Source organism: Mus musculus, chromosome 5 (assembly GCF_000001635.26).
Source record: "Mus musculus strain C57BL/6J chromosome 5, GRCm38.p6 C57BL/6J".
In the NCBI taxonomy this organism is placed as follows: Eukaryota; Metazoa; Chordata; class Mammalia; order Rodentia; family Muridae; genus Mus; species Mus musculus.
The window spans coordinates 66,481,383-66,497,902 of NC_000071.6; the positions used below are offsets into that span (position 1 = coordinate 66,481,383).

Here is a 16,520-nt window from a genome sequence, read left to right on the forward strand (position 1 = left end):
ATGACAGTAGTAACTTTTTCACAAGGTGAAAATAATATACATGAAATATGATCTGAATGTTATACATTAATATTATTACGAACACACCACGCGTTCTTTGCTCTCACCAGGGGATGTGCCCTGCTGGTTCTTTCCCATCTCATCCAGTGTGTCAGGTCTCTCTACAATATCTCACTTCATGTGACCTTCAAAGGCCATCCACAGAACCTTGAGTCCCACATCTTCCAGCTATGTGACCTGAACAGTTGACAACTCATTACAGGATAAACAACAATCTCCTAAAGTCGTCACGATAAGCCTCGGGCTCTGGCAGAATGAACGGAACCACCTTGTGATGTAAGCTCTACCTTTCCCCTCAAGCATCCGAGACCTTGCAATGTGACAGTCATCTCAAAAAACAGAAACCTCTTATCTTCTGATGTCCCAAAACAAGAGGAGATGGTCTTTGCTTCAGCCAAGTTTCAGTGGCAGAACAGGATGGTAACAGGATATACAGTGTTAGCCAGCATCAAGTTCCAAATAAGCAGCATGAAACCTTAGCTGTCTGGGGAATCTCTGCACACATGGAGCAGGGTACCAAGTTCCTTAGTCACCAGGTGACAGAAAAGGAGGATTCATGGGGAAAGTAAGTGAACTGTGGATTTCATTTTCTATAAAATGGAGAGAGAACTGACTTAGAAACTAGACATTCTATAGATATTAGGTAGGATTGCTCACTCTTCTTCACATATATTCCTACACAAAGGCCTGGAAGTGCAGACGCTAGCCTAAGCTGACCTACCAAGTGACCGAGACAAAGCAGACCGTCCCTTTCAGAATTCCACCAGCTTCACCTCTGTGGCTTTCAGTTGACGCATCAGGGTACACCCATTAGAGCAATTCTGAGTTTATAATAAACACGCCAGGAAAGGTAGAGAAAGGACTCCACTCCCTTCAGAACCGCCCCTTGCGGCTGTATGCTTCCCTGTTTCCCTTCCAGAGGCCACTCTCAGAAGAGAGGGACGGCTTTGGATTTGTGTGTTGTTTGATATGGGATGTCACCTGTAGCCCAGGCTGGCCCTGAACTTAGCACACAGGTTTCTTCAGAGCCAGAGAAGGGAAGAGGACTGCTCATCAGTTCCCTCCACGGGCTTTCTGCTCAGAAACAAGGAACAAGCAGGCTCCTCAACAGCGGGCCAATTCCTGCTCCCGACATCTTGCCATGGGCTTTTTACGGAAGGGGACTAAAGTCACCCCAGAGCACTCAGGTATGAGTGATGCTCGCTTATCATATCAAAGTAATAGTTCAAGCTAGGTATGGTAGCACACACCTGTGAACCCAACAGTCAAGATGATGACGTAGGCCAATCATGAGCTTGAAGACAGCATGGGTTTCATACCAAGAACTTGCCTGAAAAATACATATATGAATACATACAAACATATATACATGCATACACACATATATACATATATTCATACATACATCAAGCCTTTGCTTAGAGGACAGAGAACATTTGAGGAAACAAAAATAAAACAGCAGTAGACTTTACAAGGAAGACATTTTAATGCACTGTCCAATTTCATTTCCCTCCTCAGATAAAGAGGAATATATACAAACAGCATCTCCTTCCTATCTCCAGCATTAAGATATAACTAAGTCACTGGATCTATGAAAACACGGTCCTGCATTAGTAAGCTCTCCAAAATCTAGATAGCAGCCAGACCTCCAGGTAACAATCTGGACTGGAGTTTACAGGTTCTGAGACCTGACCAAGAAGAGTATCCCAAGGGATGAGCTGACCATCACAGGCCTGCACTCACCACAGGAGGGTGGTGACTTACAAGCACAGCATCTCAGTGGAGAGCTTCGCAGACACCCATTGCCTGGGTTAACGTTTACTTGTCTCTTAACTATGTTTAAAGTTGGGTGGAAACCAGGGGTTGCAATCTGGTGCCTCAAGAGCTCTCATAGTCTCGCCAGAGTATAGAGATGAAGTTTCCAGTCAACATGGTGAGTGGAGATCACTGGGAAGGGCTCTGATGCTGCACAGAGATGGGCAAACTGAATAGGAAACCATCAACGGACGTTAAAAAATAGGAGACCATTTACACACATGGAAAAAGTCTGCCAGCTAAGACGGCAATGACCCTCAGAGAAGAGTCACACACAGCAGCAAGAGAAAACCAAACTGACGCCACAGGCCTGGTGGTACGGAGCCAGGCAACATGAGGTCCCTAGGCCAAAGAGTAGATGCCCTGACACCTTTGGAGCAGACATAATGACACATTGGGCATCAAGGTGTCACAAGGGTAATGGAGAAATTGCCCTTTGCACATCCCTGCTCCTGTGGGATTGACATCCAATAACCTCAGAATCAGGGGCAAGTGCCAGGTAAGAAATCAAACAACTATAAGACACAGCCAGTGCCTGTAGCCAATTAACCTAGAAATCATATAGCAGTCTACAAAAATGTTAAAAAATATAAAGAAGATAAATATGTATTCACTAGAATGAACAATTAAATGGGTCTCCAAGGCCAACATATAAAAACCGCTTCCAAATGCTACAATAAATTATTTAAAATCCAGGGGTTGGGATGGAGCTCAGTCAATAAAGTGTTTGCTGTACTAGCCCAAGGCCTGGGATTTGATCCCCAGCACCCACGTAAAAGCCAGGCACTGTGGTGCACGCCTGTGAGCCCAGTGCTGAGGGTCAGGGAGAAGCCTGAACCTCATGGACCAGGAAGCCTCGCTGAATCAGCAAACCCCACGTAGAGTGTTTGTGTCAAGAAATGCAGGTGGCTCCTGAAGAAATTATGCTTGTGGGTGGCCATCCAGCTCCACACATTTACATACGTGTGCACATACACCATCAGATACGCACACTCACACACAAATGCACACATACTGGCACACAGAAAAATACACTAAAAAAAAGTTTCCTGGGGCTGGAGAGATGGCTCAGGGGTTACGAGCACTGTCTGCTCTTCTAGAGGTCCTGAGTTCAATTCCTAGCAGCCACATGGTGGCTCACAACCACCATGGATCTGATGCCCTCTTCTGGTGTCTGAAGACAGCTACAATGTACTCATGTACATATAATAAATAAATCTTTTTTTTTTTAAAGTTGTCTTTTTAAAAAAAAAAAGTGTCCTATCATTTACAATGGCATCAAAAATATTTCGGAATAAATTTTGTTGATAGGAGAACAAGCTGTATACTACAAACTACAAGATACCAGTGAGTAAAATTAAAGAAAGCTGAAATAAATATAAAATGGGTTTCTATTTGGAAGAAAATATGATTTAAAAGGATCCCAAATGATCTAGAGAGAAAACGCACTCCCCTTCAAAGTCCACCAGGCTTCTCTGCAGAAGCTGCCAAACTGGTCCTCAAGGAAGTCTTTTCAACAAACACCAAACAGTAAACTCAGGCGACAACACTGGCTTACACACAAACTTAACACTAATTAATCAAACTTAATTGCAAGAGCTAAAAATATAAAATTTTGAGGAAAAAAAGAAATCTGTGGGTAAATCTGCAATAGCTTGGTAATGATTTCTTAGTCACCATCAGTCATCATTGTATAAAAAAGGAGACAGCAAGCACAGCGGGGGGGGGGGGGGAGGGGGGAGGGGGGGGAGGGGAGAAGATGGCAAATAAATTGTACATCACCAAACTTCAAAACTGCCATGTTTTACTCACAGGGGTAAAAAAGTCTACAGGAAGATAGGGGACTGGGAGAGACTGCTAGGCAACAAACAGAATCTTTACAGTGCTAACAACAAATAGACAAGTTGGCAAAGAAATAAGGATTTGAGTATTTCTCTAAAGCGAGCATCAAAATGAGATACCCAACAACATTGTTATTGGGGAGATGCAAATAATCCCTATAATAAGGACTTGGTAGGATGGTTATAACCAACACACACACACACACACACACACACACAGAGTTAACAAGGGTGGGAAGAAAGTGAAGAAAGAGGACCCCATAGGCCACCATGATGACAACATGGGCCAATTAGTCTCTAAAACTCTTGAGCAGCTCCTCAAAATGCTAAGCAGCACAAACCAGCAATTACATTCTCAGATAAAGCCCAAGAGAAATGAAAACATGTGTTCCACGAAACACCATATAGAAATGTCACAGTTAGATTATTCATTGTGACAAAAAGTAGAAGTGACTCAAATGCCTGTGACCAGTAAACGAGTAACGAATGCCTCATGTCTATTAAAGGCTAATTGTTTGGCAATAACAAAGAGTGATATGCAACATGTTGAACCCCGTGGCCCTTGCAAACTTCTAGTCTCCAAAACTGTAAGAGAATATCGCTTGTTGTTTTATGTCATTAAGTGTGCAGCAATTTTGGGAGAGCAGCAGAAAGAAACAAAAGAGCAGAAAAGGGGGCTTTTGTGATACAGCCTTGAGCGCTATAAAGAAAACCCCAAAAAAACACACAACGGGACATGTGGATGACCTTCTGGTGTGCACAGAAGGACATCTGGGAAATGATCAGGAGAGAGATGATAAATCAGGCTGACCCCTGAACACAAGTGAGGCTGTGGAACCCAAGGCCCTGAAGGATGTGGGGGAAGGAGGGGCACACAGGACAAGCCCCCCTTCCTATGGCTGTGTGAGTTCAGAAGGTGGCCATTCAGTCGCCCGGCATTTGTCTTCTGAGCCGACATTATGTATGGGTCAGGTCCTACTCTCTGATCACCTTCAGAATGGTCCCTCCGAATCTCTGCTATCAGAAGCATTTGTGCAATCGCACCAGGAAATGGATGTAAATTCACATGTTGAACAGACAAAAGCACAGCTGTGCAAGAGCACCGTCTGCTTCTGTTAACTGCTATTACCATTATATGTACTTGACTGTGATCTCTCTCCTTTAAATGGTCTTTGTCTTGGCCTGCTTGCAGCTATTTTAAGCAGTTAAAATCCCCAGGTTAAACACTGCATACTAGCTGTGCTGGCTGGTTTTATGTCAACTTGACACCAGCTAGCTAGAGTCGTTGGAGAGGAGGCAGCCTCAGTTGAGAAAATGCCTCCAAAAGATGGAGCTATATATAGGCAAGCCTATAGGGCATTTTCTTAATTAGTGATTGATGAGGGGGGGCCTAGCTCATTTGCTATCCCTGGCCTGTGATCCTGGATTCTATAAAAAAGCAGGCTGAGCAAGCCGTGGAAAGCAAGCCAATAAGCAGCACCTCTCCATGGCCTCTGCATCAGCTCCTACCTCTAGGTTCCTTCCTGTCCGGTTTGAGTTCCTGCCCTGACTACCTTCAGTGAAGAGCAGTAATATGGAAGTGTAAGCCAAATAAACTTCTTTCCTCCCTAACTTGCTTTTGGTCATGGTTCACCATAGCAATAGTAACCCTGACTAAGACACTAGCTATTAATATCCTCAGTTCTGTCTTGAGTAGATTTGCTAGCTCTGACTTGGTTCTCCCTAGAGCCAAACTTCATTTGCATGTTTCTTTGGAAAGCAAAAATGGTATAATTTTTGAGCCAGTGCTTTCGTCCTGACAGCCAGTCCAGCTCCTAGGCTTACAGAAAGTAATACTCAAGTTGGGTTAGAGAACTTGGCCATCTCGCCCTGAGCCAAAGAGGTGCAGGGTTGGGAATAAGGCCTCACCTCCCAATGAGAGCCTCTTCCACCATCACAGGCTGCTGCCCGAGAACCTCAGCCTGAGGAACCTGTCCTACATTTCACCTCTCTAGACTGTTGCCACATAGAAAGCCAGACCACTTGTCTTTTCAAAGATCGACTTGAACCATCAAACTAAGATTCACCACAAGTGATGAAAACAGGTCACACCTTCAATACATACCCAACACTGCCATTTTCTCACGTGGGCCCACACACACCTAAATGGGACCAATTCTGGGCTACTGGATGGGGGCAGGGGGGGGGGGTGTGAAGCCTAGGTGTGGCAATTTGCACCAAAATGGCCCCTACTGGATCACAGAGAATTATCTGAAAGAATTCTATCAGAAGCATTTGTGCAATTGCACCAGGAAATGGATGTAAATTCACATGTTGAACAGACAAAAGCACGGCTGTGCAAGAGCACCGTTTGCTTCTGTTAACTGCTATTACCATTATATGTACTTGACTGTGATCTCTCTCCTTTAAATGGTCTTTGTCTTGGCCTGCTTGACCGGCATGGGGGCCGGTTTCAAGGATTCAGATATTGAGATGTATCACTCTCTCTTCCTGCTGCCTGCAGATCCAGACGTAGAGCTGAGATCTCAGCTGCCACTCCACCATCATGCCTGCCTGTACGCTGCCATACTTCCTATCCTAATAACTATTGACTAAACCTCTTGAGACATAAACCAGCCTCAATTAAATGCTTTCATTTACAAGGCTCACCATGGTCATGGTGTCCCTTCACAGGAATAGGCCGTTAACTAAAACACTCAGTTTTAGGAAAATACGAGGAAATAAAGGTTACTTAAACAGTGAACAAGATTAGCTGGGGATGGCCCTGACTCTCCTTCCTACAGTGAGATAGACCCACAGGAGGATGCCAGAGCTGGGAGGGGCACACAGCACCAACAGCACCTGCACAGACCCGGTGAATCCTTAGTTAGCATGCGCGCAAGCAAACCTTTCAGCTGAACAATTTCACACTCGGGCAGTGATTATTTTTTTTGTGGAAAGTCTTGTCACTTTACAACTTCCATTTCTCTTTAGAAAACAAAACTGGCCAAGGCCATGGTGATGGCGAGTGTTGCTATCATTTACGTTTTGGTGTCTTTAACCTCTCCCAACCCACACACCCACTCACGTGTGGAAGTTTAGTATTAAAATCATGAGCTTCCCCAGGGACCCCGAGCCTCTCTGATCTTCACAATTCTGTGTGGCTGACTCATGCACAGGACACACTGCCTTAGCAAGTCCCCTGCTTGGGGACCACATTCTGTCTTGGCCTTTCGGACACTGAGATCCACTTTGCTGCTATCAACCTTGAACACAGTGCTAAGTTTCCTGGTTTTAGCCCAAACCCAAATGTTCCCTCAAAGCCAGGCTGAGCAGAGAACAGATCCCTTGCCTGAGAAGCCCAGCTCTACACAAGCACACCCCTCAGTAGTTCCAGGTTACCTAGGCAATGTTTCCAACTGGGGGCTGAGATCAAGGCGTGGATGGTAGCATTCAATTTAGAAGCCTGGCCTAACCAGGCTAAAATTTCTCCCTCCACAGCAGGGAACTCCGCACCGCCAGTAATCATGATCTCTGACCTGGGAGGTTCTGGATCACTGGGAAAGTAAATGAACTGGTTAGGAAGAGATTTATAGGGCGAGGGATGTAGCGTAGAGATAGAATGTGTTCTTCCAGTGGAAAGCAAAAGTGATATTTCGTTGCACACGCATTACAACATCATTCCTGTGACGTCAACAAAGACATCCCTAGTAAGGAAACATCTACGTGCTCTACGTGCTTGAAGCAAGGAAAAGGATCCAACGGAGCGTTTAAAAGTTATCTTTTGGGTTGTAGCATTGTGAAGTTCTTACTCCCTCTTTAAGGTTTTCATTTTCTTTGTGAAACCCTTATTCGGGGCATGTATTATGGTGTGGTTCATGGCTGTTCCTCTTTCTCTATAAGCTGTGTGGAGAGTACTCCTGGGTACCGGAGCTCACTAGGTTTTAGTCAGAGATAGAAAGGAATGCGAGGCAGATGTCAGCCACCATTCCTGCTAAACCTCTCAGGCTACTCTGGCCCGGGTCAAGGAGATGTCACCTAACTTAGTGAATGTCATGCATCAGGCAGCCTGTAAGAGAAAAGAAAGATGGAAGGGGAAAGGGACCAGAAAGCCTAGACTCAAACTGCCACTCTGCTCTGACAAGCCAGCAAGTCTAAGTTCTTCCCCATGTATGAAATAGGAACCAAGAGGAACTTTTCAACATTTCACTAACTTAGAGTAAGACACTTCCTATTGGTTACAGGGCAGTGTCTGGTATAGCATAGAACTCCACTATTTATCTGTATCTGCTATGATTTCACGTGAAGAAGCCATGCTTAAGAGCAAACTTCCCTCCTGAAGTGAGAATGGAGTTGGGGAGAGAAGAGTTAGCACTCCATCTGAGCCCTGACTGCTACCCTTGCCTGAACGGGCTCCTTCCTGGGAGCTGGCTCTGGGAAGGTTCCATGGGGCCTGCTAAGTACAGTGGATATTATCCAGGCCTCACTCCTACATCATAATGACCTGAGCATCTGTAGTAGACAAAATGCTATCCTTGGTCTGGGAAGACAGGAGGAAATGAATACTTTGTGTCAAGGTCTGTAAACGCATACACATCCATCCCAAACAAGAAGAAACCAGGGTACCAGTTTCTAGAGGGATCAAACCTCCTGAGTGGAGCTATAAGAATCTGGACTTCCAGGTGAGAAACCATGAAGCTCTCAGGGAAAGACAGGGTCACTCTTCTGTATCCTGAAGCGAGCAGGGTGTTAGCAGGTTATCAAAATGTCAGAGCGTCATTCCAGGGAGGGCACAGAATGAATGCCAATATAGTGGGTGGACAAAGGACAAAGGGTAGGTACATTACTACAAGGGGAAGTCCTAAGCCTGGCGTAAGACAGAGATGGAAACAAGGTGAGAGCCACTGCCTAGGACTGCCCAAAGAAGGGCAGTTCCCGGTGGCATATAACCCTAGAAAAGGGACCACATACTCTCCTTCCATCACAAACAGATGCAAGTGAGCATTTCAGCAGATGCCTTGGGACAGCAATTGGAAGCTATCTTTACTGGGAAGCCAGCTAGACACTTGTGACCCAGTAAAAGAGAGGGAGGGGCAGTGTTCTCCAGGAGAGCAATTGGTAGGAAACATATCAGAAGAGAAAGAAGTACTTCCTTGAAAGTCACAGGCAGTGCGGGTCTTGTAACTCGGAGTCCTATAGTGCGCTCTAGAAAAATCACATACCTGGCAGGAGGTGCATCTATTCCCAGATGGTGGGAAAACGAGCATGCCCACAGGCAAGAGTCTCGTGTATGGATTTGTTTCTTCCACTTTCCCCAGAGCCCAAGCAACAGAACTGTTGCCATACTGAAAAAAGAATCTCCTCTAATAACATTTTTGGGTGGACCACGTGAAATTAACATTTTTGTGGGCCAAGGTTAAAAAAAAAAAAGTCAGTTTCTATCAAGGCAAGAGTGGATCAAGTGTGGTAGATGCTTTTCATTTCCCTTACAGAAGGCCCAGGGAGTCCCTGCCTCCCAGCAAAATCACGGATCATTTAAGTTTTAAGGGCCAAGAGACAAAATAGAGATTACATAGATACTTACATAACCACTTAAAATGTTGAAGTTTAAAAATACAGAAATCTACCCTGGGCTCCCATCACATCGGCCACAGTGTATCTGACTCCCTCTCCAGCACCCAGGTACATGTTACCCTGGCAATGCTCCTTGGGAAAGCAGCTCGTTTTACTTTGGCTTATCTCATGTCTACGGGTGCTTCGCCTGCATGCATGTGCACTGCATGTGTGTTTGGTATCATCAGAGGCCAGAGGAGGACAAGGATCCCCTGGACTTGCAGTCACAGATGCTTATGAGCCACCATGTGGGTGCTGTAGAGCAAACCCAGGTCCTGTAGAAGAACAGCTACTTGACCCCTGAGCCAGCTCTCCGGCAACAGCAGCGTTTGTAAAGATAGCTGTTTGCCTAGTGCTGCTGGCTTCTCTGTGAGTGGCTGATGGGAACCTTAGCCACTTGATGGACAGCCCATTTCCATAGCTACTAAAACACCACCCATTCTGATGCCTAGGTTTGCTACCCAAGCACTCGAAGAGGTTTCTAACAAAACCCAAGCTGTAGGAAGACATGAAGTTACACCATGAAGGTAAATATCACTATAGGAGCAATGTGGAGGGGAGGCATCCCAACACATCCCTGACCTGAGGCCACTATTCTAGAGAATCCATAGGGAAGTAATAAAAAATAAAATGAATTATCCACACAGCTGGAAGACCAAAGGAAGTAGAAGGTATGACAGTCGAGGGCATCCACAAAGGGAGAGACTCTAGATGGGAGGCGATACCTTCTCGTGTCGCCTTAATCAAGGGGTAGGGAACATCAGAAGAGCAGCCACAACACTTCCCAAAACCTGGTGTGTGAGTTCCAGTATTGAAAGACAGAGGGGCCATGTCCAGGGAGCGATGGGTCAAGAGCCAAGCCACTCTGCCCAAAGCTCACAAAACAAAGGCAGACCGAGCCTCTCTAGGACCACAGTGGGTCTTTTCTAAATGGAAGTAAAACGGTGTCACTGGGAAATGCTTTGAATTTGTAGCATTCCTATTGTTTTAAATGTGTCATACATTGTGACATAAAGGGGGAAATTATTTTAAAGGCTATGTATGAATGAATACATTGAAACACAAGAGTCATCTGGTATTATAGGACTACTTGATTACAAAAGTACTAATTTAGATAACAGGTTTTTTTCTTTTTTACTATCTGATATGAAAACAGCACAGAACAAAATATTCTGTATTTCTAAATATTCTCGTGTATATCTTATAAGCGCTCTCCAGGCTAGTGCCCTGTGATATTCTACAACGAGAGAAGAGAAAGGACGAGAAGAGAGATGGGAAGGGGGAGGAAGGGAGGATAGTGGGAAAGAGAGAAGAGGAGGAGATAGAAAGGCATGCATGCGTGGTGACACGCGTGGTGACATACGTACATGAGCTGCTTGGACACCCTCGAGCCTCTGGGTACCTTCTGCCCATAGCGACAGTCAGCGTGTGAGTGGGGGACTCAGGAACTCCCAAGGACTCCAGAAACAGAGAGAGGGCTAGCTGTTGAGGGAGAGGACAAAAAAAAAAAGATAGAAATAAAACAGTCTTAGGATAATCATCACATCTTTTTTCATTAAAATGCTAATGATGACCACCACTGCCTTCCAGATAACCATGTTTATGAATTATTCATGGTCACATGCGGGAAGAAATCACTCTGTTCCCTGCAGGCAGGCATGGAGCCTGCAGAGGGTGACATGTGGCCCCTGCAGTAACTGTGACAAAAGAGTGTGCCCCTAAGAATTCCTGGCCGGGGTATAAAGTCCAGCAAGTTCAGCACTGGCCTTATCACTCTGCATCTTCTTATTGAACGGCAAGGACGGTACCAGCTCGGCCCTTTGTCATGACTCCTGAACTCACATCCTGCCAACAACACTCCAAAAACTCAAAAAAAAAGAAGGAAAATTTACTGAAGTGGAGAGGCTACATGCCAAAGTGATTAAAAAAGAAGAACAGCCCTTCTGAACACATCAAGCCCACTCTGTATAGAAGGCCCTTCTGTGTTCCCTTCTAAAGGTAACACATACGCACTGAGCGTTTTTACACGTTTTTGTGGACATCAAATTAACTTACTATCAAAAGCACAGGCTGCATCCTTACTCGAAGCCAAGCTGTCAGCTACAAAATGAATAAAACAGTGTCTCTATTTCTAGGGAGAGTGGTCCACTGGGCTGAGAGACTTGCTCAGAATGGGCTCTGTAGGGCAGTGGGTGGGTGGAAGGATTTGACTGCCATCCAGCAGAGGCCTCCAGCCCAGACAAGAAGAGGTCAGGGAATGAAGGCATCCAGGAACAAGGGGTGACTGACAAGTCTAAGGCTGGGCTGGGGTTAGGTAAGCTTGGTGGGTGACAGAGGATGGAAGAGGCAGTGGGGGAGAAGCCACAATGTGGCTTATTGTTCTTAGCCTCACTCTAGAGTAATCCTGTGTTCTCAGGCCAGGGAGAAAAGAAGACTGGAGTCACCTGGCAACTCTGTACCTCTCTCAGAGATCTCTGACTAGACCTGGGTGCAGACAGGTAAGTCTGCATCAGATGTGGGTTTTAGATACATTACTCTCTCTGGATGGATCCAAATGGGCGGGGTGGAAACAGTAGAGTATTGAGGCCAGCCTGCTCGTGACAACATCCAGACACAGAGGCAGGGCAGAGACTGAGACAGTATAAGGGAGCAGGGGAAAGTTGAGACAAATTAGCATCTGGAAACATCCGGATGAGTGGTTCTCATCCATCCTAACTTCGCCACCCTTTAATACAGTTCCTCATGTTGTGGTTGACCCCCAACCATAAAATTATTGTCATTGCTACTTCATAACTGTAATTTTGCTGCTCTTGTGAACTGTAATGTAAAGACTGATATGCAGGATCTCTGATATGCAAGGCCTGTGAAAGGGTCATTTAACATCCCCCAGGGGTTAAGACCCCCAGGTTGAGAACCATTTGAACAACTACATGAGGACCAACAGTAGTAGATCTGAGGTATAGAATACCATAGAAGGAACAGGTAGACCAAAAAGAGATCAGTCAACAGCATTAAAACCTGAGGTGTTGAAGACTCAAGGCCTAGGGAAGAAGACAGAACAAGATACAAAAGAGTAAAAAAGCATTCATAGAGAGGCAGAGACACTGTCAGAGACTTGCTGAAGGGTTGTGGGCAGAGAGAAGACTTCATGGTTAGTGCCAAGAGACAGACACTGGCACTGGCAGACCAGGAAGCTGACCACAATCTTATAGGAAACAAATAAAGAAACAATGACAACCTAGGAAAAGTACCAAGGGATACAAAAGAGAATGAAGGTAAAGATGAAAAATACTCTTGGTTTCTGACATTTGAAAAGTCACTGGGCACCTTGACAGAGGACTGAGTTCGTGGCATGGAGGAGACAGAGGAGAGCATCAACAGAGTAAGGGAAGAGCATGGATGGGGACAGGCCATTTTGGAAGGAGTGAAGTGCCGACAGATGGGATCCGCAGAGAAGGACACTGAGAACCAGAGGGAAAAAAGAATGAACTAGACCCCCAGAAGCAGGAAAGTGGACAGGTGTTCAGATGAAGGGGCTAGCTCTGAAACAAAACAAAACAAAACCCACACCCTCTGATAATGTAGCATAAAGGTAAATGGGGTCAGACCACGTTCCCAGCAGCGTTGGAATATTACAGGAGACAGCAAATGACATCATCATGCTTGAGAAGACATGGCAGACAATGGGCTGGAGAGATGGGTCATTGGTAAAAGCATGTGGGGTGAAAGCCAGAGGGCCTGAGTTCAAACCCCCAGAGGCCGCATAAAACCTAGGTAAGGCCTCATGTGCCTGCAAACAGGGGGTTGGAGTGGGGGCGGGTGGAGCAATCCCAGAGATGGGCAGATCCCAGGAGCTAACTGGTCCAACAGCTTAGCCTAGTCAAAACAGTAAGCTTCAGGTTCATCAAAAGCCCCTGTGGCAGAGAAAGACAGAGAGGCATAGACACAGACACAGAGAGAGAACATAGAGGAAGAATTTCAGTGTCCTCCTCTGGCCCCTACACACACACACACACACCATACATAGAGCAAAAGAGAAAAGAGAGAAAGCACTTGGTACAGTTCCCGGTCAAGCATGAGGCAGCAAGTTAACACTTGAGGACACAGACGGTGTCATGATTGGTCTCTGGTATGCGACCCCTGCCCCACCCCCAAAAGAAAACCATGGAACCCTGTTTAAAGGCAAACAAACACACATGCCTGTGGGTATCGACACAGGGAAGCACATTTACTGGCAGAACTAAGGCAGTGCATGGGTGAAGGATGGAGAAGAAAGTTGTTCCAAAGACAACCTTGGGCTTGGGGTGCCAATGTTTCCATGTTTGCAGGGCTCACAGTTTCAGTGAGCAAAGCCTTGGGCACTGCTCACCGACTGCCGGTCTGTCTGTCTGTCTGTCTGTCTGTGAGCCGCCATAAAAGCATAACCAACCTAAGCAGCAACAGGCTGACACTAGCAGATAAAAGCAGGAAGGAAGAACTGGGGAAAGGGTGGAGAGCGGGGGCAGGGTAGACAGTGGCACCTGCAGGAGCCTCATAAGCCCAGTGTCTCAAAACATACACATTCCTACTTCAGGCTGCTCCCGGGAGGGTTAGGAATAGCACGGGGCAACACAGCTACTGGAATAAACCCTGGGAATGGGGGAAGCAGGAATGCTCATTAGAAACCGAACACAGCAAAACACCTTGAAGAGCAGATGTGCAGTCTCCCGGCGGCCTCTATGATCTCCGAAGCCCTGGAGCTGTTGTAAAGGTTTGCATTTCTATACAGGAATGAGATCTGGGCCACCACTGGAGTGACAGTCTCATAGAACCATGGGCTCATCATGGTGATCAAGTCACCTCAGAGCTGGTTACCAAAGCCAGCAGAAGCCACTAACTGGTCACCCCCGCCATTCATTTTTTGTATCCCTGGAGCACGGAAGACATTTAGCACGCCATAAACGTGAAATGAATCAATAAACCTGTACATGACTGAATAATTTTCCCAACTAAGAGCTAAGAAGGCCAATTAAAGGGTGAGAACAGAAACAGCCCGGCCATCTTACTCCTCACTGACTCAAAGGACAAGTATAAATTGCATTCAACTACATTCATTTTATATAAAAGAGAGGTTTTATTAATTCATAAATAAACAGTACAAGATGGGTCTCAGAAATTATAGAAAGATGCTCTTTAAATAGGAAACAGGTAGGCACAAAGATTCTGAGCAAACAAAGGACCAGGGCGTGGAGGCTACATCAGTCTGCCTGCTGTGCTACCCTTCTGAAGGCCGGGACCATCATTCTAGGGGTGTGGTGCCTCTCCTCCCAGATGCTCATCCTCAGCAGCCTGCGTGGCTTCCACCCGTGGGGACCACAGGCTAGGAAGTGAGGAGAGCATCGAGCCTCACCACCTCGAAAACTCATCCCAGGTGCGAGCTGTGTGTCTGTCCTGATATGCATGCAATTCTACTCCAGTTCCCTTTTAACACATAAGGCCCAAGGCATCGCAGATCTGACCGGAGCACTTCTCACACATCGCACAGATCACTGTAGTATTCATCTGGAGAGGACCTCAGTAACTGAGCTTACAAACCTGAGGGGTGGCTTAGTAGCACTATGTATGTGACCGGGTTTTATTTTTGTCTTTGTGATGTTGTTGTTGTTTTCCTTGACTGTGAGAAAGTAGTTTGATCCTTCCAGTCTGTAGTGGCTATTCCTGGTTGTCAACTTGACTAAAGCTGGAATGAACTACAATCCAGAATTGCTTCCAATTCTCACCAGTGATCCCAATCTGGAGGCTGGGAGATAGAAGTTTCTGGGTCTATCTTGTCATGGAGATCTTGAGGCATAGTGGCTATGAATCCCAGAAGATAAAGACAGGAAGATCTCTGCTTTCAAGGTCATCTGGGATTAAAGGCATGGTGGCCCACACCTTTAATCTGGGCTACACCTTCTGCTGGAGACTACATAAGGACACTAGAAGAAGGAAGATTTACTCTCTCCTTTGACTGCTTGCCTTGTTGGGACTGAGCAACTGCTAGATCCCTGGACTTTAATTCACAGCTGCTGCTGACCATTGCTGGGAGTTGAACTGCAGACTGTAAGTCATCAACAAATTCTCTTACTGTATAAGTTCTGTAACTCTAGAGAACTCTGACTAATACACAGTCTAATTCCACTATGTTGGTAACAATACACAACACACACACACACACACACACACACACACACACACACACTTTTCTCCAGTGCTCAGGTGTAGAGTACCTTGCACACGCCTGGCTTGCCCTTGGCCTCAGAGCGCACTAGCAGCACTGAAACAGACCTCGGAGCCAGCCATTCCCCTTTCACTCAAGAAGGCAAGGGGGCAGAATAAACACACTACTCACTCGGATGCAAGCCAGAGGAGGAAAGGAATCTACCAGCCAGTCCAAAGTGTTTACTGTGCAGCTTTTTAATTACTGTATTTATGACACTACCCATAACATATTCCCCACCACAAATGTTCCAGCAGGTCATTAATCCTTGACAAATACATTAATGTTCCTCCCCCCCCCAAACCCCCTACAAATTCTTGTTGTGCTGATGTGGGGCAAAAATGCTAAGAATTCTCTTCAAAGTAAATACTTTATGTCAACAGTCCTGGCTGCCACTGCTCCTCAGTTAACTATTTCCAGATAGTATTCCAGTGTAAGTATTTGGGGCTACTGACCTTAAAGATGAATTTGGAAATAAAATTTGTAAAACTAGCTTTGCCTGATGCATCATTTTTGTCAGAGGAACAGTGGTGCAAACTCGCAAGAAGGTGGCTTGCGCTCTTCAAAAATAACATGTTCCGTGACTCATTAATTCTCAACACACCATTGCCCGTTATGACATGGTAAGACTTCTGCTTTTTAAAAAATCTCCAGAAGTCACTGAGAATGGCCAAGATTCTCACAATAACTGAAGGATTACCTGCCTCAGCACTAAATGGGTTTAATTTCAACCACAGAGCACTAATGTTTCTCCCAGAGAATTCAAAGTATGATTAATCATTGTTTGGGCACTCACGAATGTCGGTGACACCACTAATTATTTTGCTGTGTTGGAACATGAGCACAGGCGCACGGAGGTGGGGGTGGGGGTGGGAGGGGGTGGGGAGCAAGTCTGCCGTGACCAGGCAGGTGCTGGGTTTCTTCCGCCACGAGGCACGCAGGACAAACTGACAGTCAGACGCTTGCTGAAGCTC

The 16,520-nt window shown here is 45.9% G+C and overlaps 1 protein-coding gene across 18 annotated transcripts in view; it reads right to left on the bottom strand.

Moving 5' to 3' along the window:
- The window catches only part of Apbb2 (amyloid beta (A4) precursor protein-binding, family B, member 2), a 320,340-nt gene that overhangs the window by 182,658 nt on the left and 121,162 nt on the right, over nt 1-16,520 (bottom strand). For 16 of the 18 annotated variants that reach the window (XM_030254081.1, XM_030254078.1, XM_006503691.4 and 13 more), the window contains one exon: nt 10,676-10,790. The exons of the other annotated variants lie outside the window; for them this stretch is intronic. The gene's annotated coding sequence lies outside the window, so the exon portion shown is untranslated. The remainder of the gene's footprint in view (nt 1-10,675; nt 10,791-16,520) is intronic. 18 annotated transcript variants of the gene reach the window in all.